This window comes from Setaria italica, chromosome III (assembly GCF_000263155.2).
Source record: "Setaria italica strain Yugu1 chromosome III, Setaria_italica_v2.0, whole genome shotgun sequence".
NCBI lineage: Eukaryota > Viridiplantae > Streptophyta > Magnoliopsida > Poales > Poaceae > Setaria > Setaria italica.
This window is the reverse complement of record NC_028452.1, coordinates 15,400,103-15,406,102: the sequence shown is the minus strand read 5'-3', so window position 1 is coordinate 15,406,102 and position 6,000 is coordinate 15,400,103. Positions and strand designations below refer to the sequence as shown.

Here is a 6,000-nt window from a genome sequence, read left to right as displayed (position 1 = left end):
TATTTAGCAAAACAGCTTCTCCCTGTACCGAAGATGTCAAATATCCAATCTACCATTGCCAAATTGTCATGCCAAATTAATGAATATAACTATTAAATAACTAATAATTTCTTTTTTTCTCCATCAGCTTTCTTTTTTTCTCCCCTCGTTTTCTCCGTTTCATTTTATATCCCTTCCTCTTTTTTAAAAAAAGTTTCTCCAATCCTATCATTTTCTTATCTACTCCTCTTCAGCTATTCTTATCCGTTCATTCTCAGGTCGTTTGGACCTCGCCGCTCTGGAGCCACCGCACAGCTTTGACCCGTTTCGAGCTCGCCGCACCCTCCCTCGCTAGTCCTGTCATTGCTCCCCACCGCTACCCTGCCTCGCCGCCGCTGCTGCAGGGCGTGCTTGGAACCCTTGCTGCCGCTCGCCTCGCTAGGCTAAGCAAGGCTAGCTCCCAAGGGGACGTTTGCTTCCTTTGCCGCTGCTCATCTTGCCTAGCCCCGCAGCTCGATCCGGCGGCGTCGAAGCTCGAATCGATGGCGGCGGAGGAGCTCGAATCGGCGGCGGCGGAGCTCCCTGTGGCACCGTGACGCCGTTCGACGGTGCCTCAGGCGGCCTGTGCGAGCACGCAAGCAGGCGAGCGAACCTTGCTCGCGCAGGAGATCGGTGCGTGCTCCCTTCTAATTTCTGATTCGTACGTTTATTAATGTCCTGTTCTAATATTGGTGCTCCTGCAAAAAAATATTCCCCATGTTTTTATATGTCGTTGGTAACCTGTGATATTTTGGTGTCCCCATGTTTCTAGGCAATGCAATATGTGTCTCAGGCGGCCTGTGCGAGCACGCAAGCAGGCGAGCGAACCTTGCTCGCGCAGGAGATCGGTGCGTGCTCCCTTCTAATTTCTGATTCGTACGTTTATTAATGTCCTGTTCTAATATTGGTGCTCCTGCAAAAAAATATTCCCCATGTTTTTATATGTCGTTGGTAACCTGTGATATTTTGGTGTCCCCATGTTTCTAGGCAATGCAATATGTGTAGAGGCTCATTTGCTTAATTGTGAAATACACTTTGGATACTTGCATGTAATTAGCTTGCACAAGCAAACAGACTGGAGGCCTTATGCATTTCTGCTCTACAAGTGTATACTCTGTTGAAGAGTGACCATTTTTCTGCTAATTATGTACATATTTGCAGTATTTTGTGGCAGAGACATGTAAATGTTCTCTTCATTATAAGATACGTGTATGAGTAGTGAGTAGCCTAACTCATTGCCTCTCATGTGTGTATTTCTTTCACCCCTCAAGTTGTTAGGATTTAGATCACCCCCTCTATCACCTGTCAGCACAGGGACATCAGGATTTTTTTTCCTGTTTGAACCAGTAATTTTTAATTATTTAAGAGATAGCTATTTCTTTTATCCTATATCCATTTTGTCAAATTCTAATGCTACCATGTCTTCTTGTCTTATTGGTATGGTATGATTGCTAATCGCACTATGATTTATTAGTTATATGTTATCCGGATCAATGATCTTTGGAATTAATAACCTTTCAACAGCAAAGAATCTTGCTCTGGCTGGTGTTAAGTATGTCACCCTACATGATGCGGGAAATGTGAAAATGCGGGACCTATCGGGCAATTTCTTTCTATCCGAGCACGACATTGAGAAGAACAGGGCTGTTGCTTGTGTTGCAAAGCTTCAAGAACTTAACAATGTTGTTGATATATCTGCTTTAACAGAAGAATTGACCACCGAGCACCTTTCAAAGTTCCAGGTCTGCTAGTTCTATACTGTGTTAAAATTTGTTACTTCTTGTTGTGTTGTCTTCATTCCTATCCAGTGATAGGTAGCACAATCATTGTTGAGAAACTATTTTATTTGAGATCCCATTTTGAAGTGTATGACATTATAGACGTATTCAGGTTAATTCCTGGTGTTGATAGTAACAGGCTAATCCATCCTGGCCTTTGATATGATCTTTAGTGTTTCTGCTCATATTCTCTATTTGATTTCAGTATCTGATCCTATGATTATGAGTAATTTTTTCTTTTGTATCCAAGTGTCATCGTGCTCATAGTACCAAATGATTTCCTTTTGTGGGGCCTAGGTGAATTTATTTGCTTGAAATGAAAATTACTGAAACCTGGAGTTAAATTGAATCAGTGCAAATCTGTATTTTATCTCTTTGCCAATTGCAAGTCTGTGTAGGGTTTGCTTATACCATAGATGTGCTTCCATGCTATCAGATGCATCCATGACCTAACTTTTCCAACCTACTTTGTGAAAGAAGTTGGTTGGTTATTCTACTGCAGAACCCCTTAACCAACCTTGTATATTAGTATCTCGCTGTGTGAGCCTGATAGTATCTTGATAGCTTTCCACAGTCAATAAATTTGGAAATCTTTAAGTGACACCACAATTGCAACCTCCGATTAGTAACATCATATGACTTAAGCCTATATGTTCAGATTAAATTGATAAAGTTTCCCTCCAATACAATTTATTTAATGATAGTGACATGTTTGGTAGCATCACTGAATGTATTGCTGCAGTGTTCAAGTCTTGTATCATAAATCGTCAACGTAACTCTGTGAAGTCATCATACAGTTATCATACTTACACTTTCTGATTTTCAGGTGGCTGTTTTCACTGACATTAGTCTGGACAAGGCATTTCAATTCGATGATTATTGTCGCAGCCACCAGCCCCCAATTTCCTTTATCAAAACAGAAGTCTGTGGTCTCTTTGGTAGTGTCTTTTGTGACTTTGGGCCTGAGTTCGCTGTTCATGATCTTGATGGTGAAGATCCACATACTGGCATAATTGCATTCATCAGCAATGACAATCCTGCAACGGTATACTGTATTGATGGTGAGCGCCTTGATTTCCAGGAAGGTGATCTTGTTGTTTTCTCAGAGGTCCAGGGAATGAATGAACTGAATGATGGCAAGCCAAGGAAGATAATACGTTCAAGACCATATTCGTTTTGCATCGAGGAGGATACAAGTAACTTTGGCATTTATACATAAGATGGAAGTGTTACGCAGGTGAAAGAACAAATGGTTGTGGAATTTAAGAGTTTGAGAGATTCTATTAGAGAACCTGGCAAGTTCCCTCTGAGTGCTTGTTTGAAGTTTGACCGCCACCTCTGCTTCATTTTGCATTTCTAGCTTTGGATAAATTTAGGAAAGAGTTTGGACGTTTCCCTGCTGTTGGTTGTGCCCAGGATGCCCAAAGGATTGTGGAGTTCACTGCTTCTTTCAATGAATCCACAATTGATTGCAAGATTGAAGGTAAGCTTGATGAAAAGCTGCGGCGGCGTTTTGCAAGTGGTTCTAGAGCTGTCCTGAACCCAATGGCTGCTATTTTTGGTGGAATTGTTGATCAAGAAGTTGTGAAGGCATGTTCTGGAAAATTTCAGCCACTATACCAGGTAACTGTTATGGATTACAAGATATTTTATGCTTCTCTGATATTTCCTTGAAAGGATTCTTTCCCTCTGCATATAAATATTTCCTTGCTCTGATATTTTCCATTCTTAACACTATTATTTGTCAAACTTCCTTAGAATATGATTCTACCATTGGCAGTCAAATTAGACAATTGCATTGAGCTCCATAATCTTTGTTCAAAACATCGAAGCACCTATCCATCAGAATTATACATGAACTATATTCAGAAGCATCTAAAGAATTAAGATTGCATCTTAAATTTTTATTATTACTTAATTTGACCAGTTAACTGCCGCCAACACACTTCAGAACAATGCAAGGAGAAATTGAAGTGGCAAGAATGTTGCGCAAAAATCGCATCATGACTGAGAGATCTGACCTTGTATTGGTTCTAAAGAATTAAGATTGCATCTTAATTTTTTATTATTACTTAATTTGACCAGTTAACTGCCGCCAACACACTACAGAACAATGCAAGGAGAAATTGAAGTGGCAAGAATGTTGCGGCAAAAATCACATCATGACCGACAGATCTGACCTTCTTGTATTGGTTCCTTGTGCAGAATGGATCAAGATGGCACCCTCACACAGCGACGGCATTGATGACGGCATGGATGACGAGGTAGGCGCCGGAGACGGCGGCGGCGCCGGGGTGGGTGCTGGAGACGACGGCGACGCTGGGGTCTGCGTGCTGGAGATGGCGGCGACGCCGGGGTGGAGTTGGAGGCAACGGCGGCGCCAGGGTTGGGTTGGATGCGATGGTGGCCCCGGTCTGGGACAGGAGACAACGTCGTCGGGGTGGGATTGGAGGTGTCGCCGGCCTCGGTGCGAATGCCGGAGACGACGGCGGCACCGGGGTGAGTGCTGGAGATGACGGCATCCCCAGTCTGCGTGTTGTAGTCGACGGTGGCGCCGGGATTGGATCGGAGGCAAGGGCGTCCCCGGTGTGCGTGCTGGAGGCGATGGCGGCGGCGGGATTGGATCGAAGGCGAGGACGTCCCCAGTTTGCTTGAGGTGACGGCGCCGGCGGGGTTGGAGGCGACGGACGGCGGCTAAGTTTGGGGGCGATGCCAAGGTCGGCAGCGCAGGCGAGGCAACGGAGGCGGATTATGAATTGGGAAAGAGATGAAGTCAGTGGAGCTCCAACTCCAGCTCCTGCACTCTACAACGGTGCTACGGTCTTTTGAGTCAGAGCTGGTCGGAGCTGCGCCAAAGGGTTCTAAAAGGGTTATAAACGGAATGCATTTAAGACACCATCTAAACTCATAATCTCAAAATGCAAGCATGTTAGCTGTGCAGGACCACATGCTTGTTCGAAATAAAAAAGTAACTGACTTTTCCTATGTATTTTCCTATGTATGTAGATGCATAGAAAAGTCAATACGAGTACAATTTAGAACCGAGAGAGTACTAGATCCAGACCAGACGGCATGCAGCACTAGCCCTGTCTCCCTCGCGTGCGTGGCGTCCTGCAGTCCTCGATGAGCAGAGAGAGAGGTTCCCATCCGATTTGGCAAGGTGAGCTCACTGCAGACCGTGAAGCGTTGGGCCTGCTCTAAAAAGGTTAATGTAAATCAGCTACCAACAATTACTTGCCTTCTCCGTAGTAAAAATAGAGGTATCATTCTTGTTCCATGGTTAAGAACTGGGATGTTTCTATGATCTGTACAGCTGTTATGTATTGTACCGTGGAGCAAGCTAGGCGGTTTAGAGATGTTCATGGCATATCATTACCTGTTTCATTTGTCCAGCTTCATCCTCTTAATACGAATTTGAACACTTCTCAATTTTGAATGGTTTGTAGCGATTATCTTCCCTACCTTAGGATATTATCTTAGATTTTCCAGCCAACTAATATGTTTTCCGCCCTATGCTTATTTCCTCTTACTTGTTTAGATATGATGTTTTTACGCTAAGCTTTTTCTTTTTTTTTTTGCTCCAATCGAGACAAACTGCTTTCCATGATAAGAAGCAAAGAAATATAGATAGTTCATCTCAAGTACTCCCCTCCGCCCTAATGGATCCTGAGTTTATCTATAAACTTTGTCAAACTTAAGATAAATTCAGAATCCCTTCAGGACTCCAGTTGGCAATGCTTTGAACCATAGATAATGACTAATCTTTGTTCAATATAATTTCTAGCAAGTATTATCTTTTGCAAAAAATTGTCCAGCTCAAGTAGTTTTAAGTTGTTTGAAATGTCGAGCTTCCTTTTTCTTAAATACGTGAGAGCTGCGTATCTTTTTTTATTAAGAATTAAATAAAAACCGTTACAAGATGAGTTGCTGGGGCACTCACGGATACATGGTTCAAGCTAAAGACTTTGCTAAGGCAATGTTGAATTTCTAGTGAGACAATTCATTTCCCATAAGGTTTGCCAATAAAAAGGAAAACAATCAACCTTCATGTTAATCCTCACGAAACCTGTTAAAAAACGGAATTTCTAGAATTATCTCACAAATCAGAAACATCCAGCCAATCCGATAGACCCGGATCTTTATGTTTTCTAAAAATTTATGCAACTCCTCATTATAAAAATACTCTAAAGTAACCCTGAAGTCT

The 6,000-nt window shown here is 42.7% G+C and overlaps 1 pseudogene; it reads left to right on the top strand.

Annotated features, from left to right (window-relative positions):
- Positions 1 to 239: 239 nt before the first annotated feature.
- Positions 240 to 3,470, top strand: LOC101765922 (annotated as a pseudogene).
- Positions 3,471 to 6,000: the final 2,530 nt, after the last annotated feature.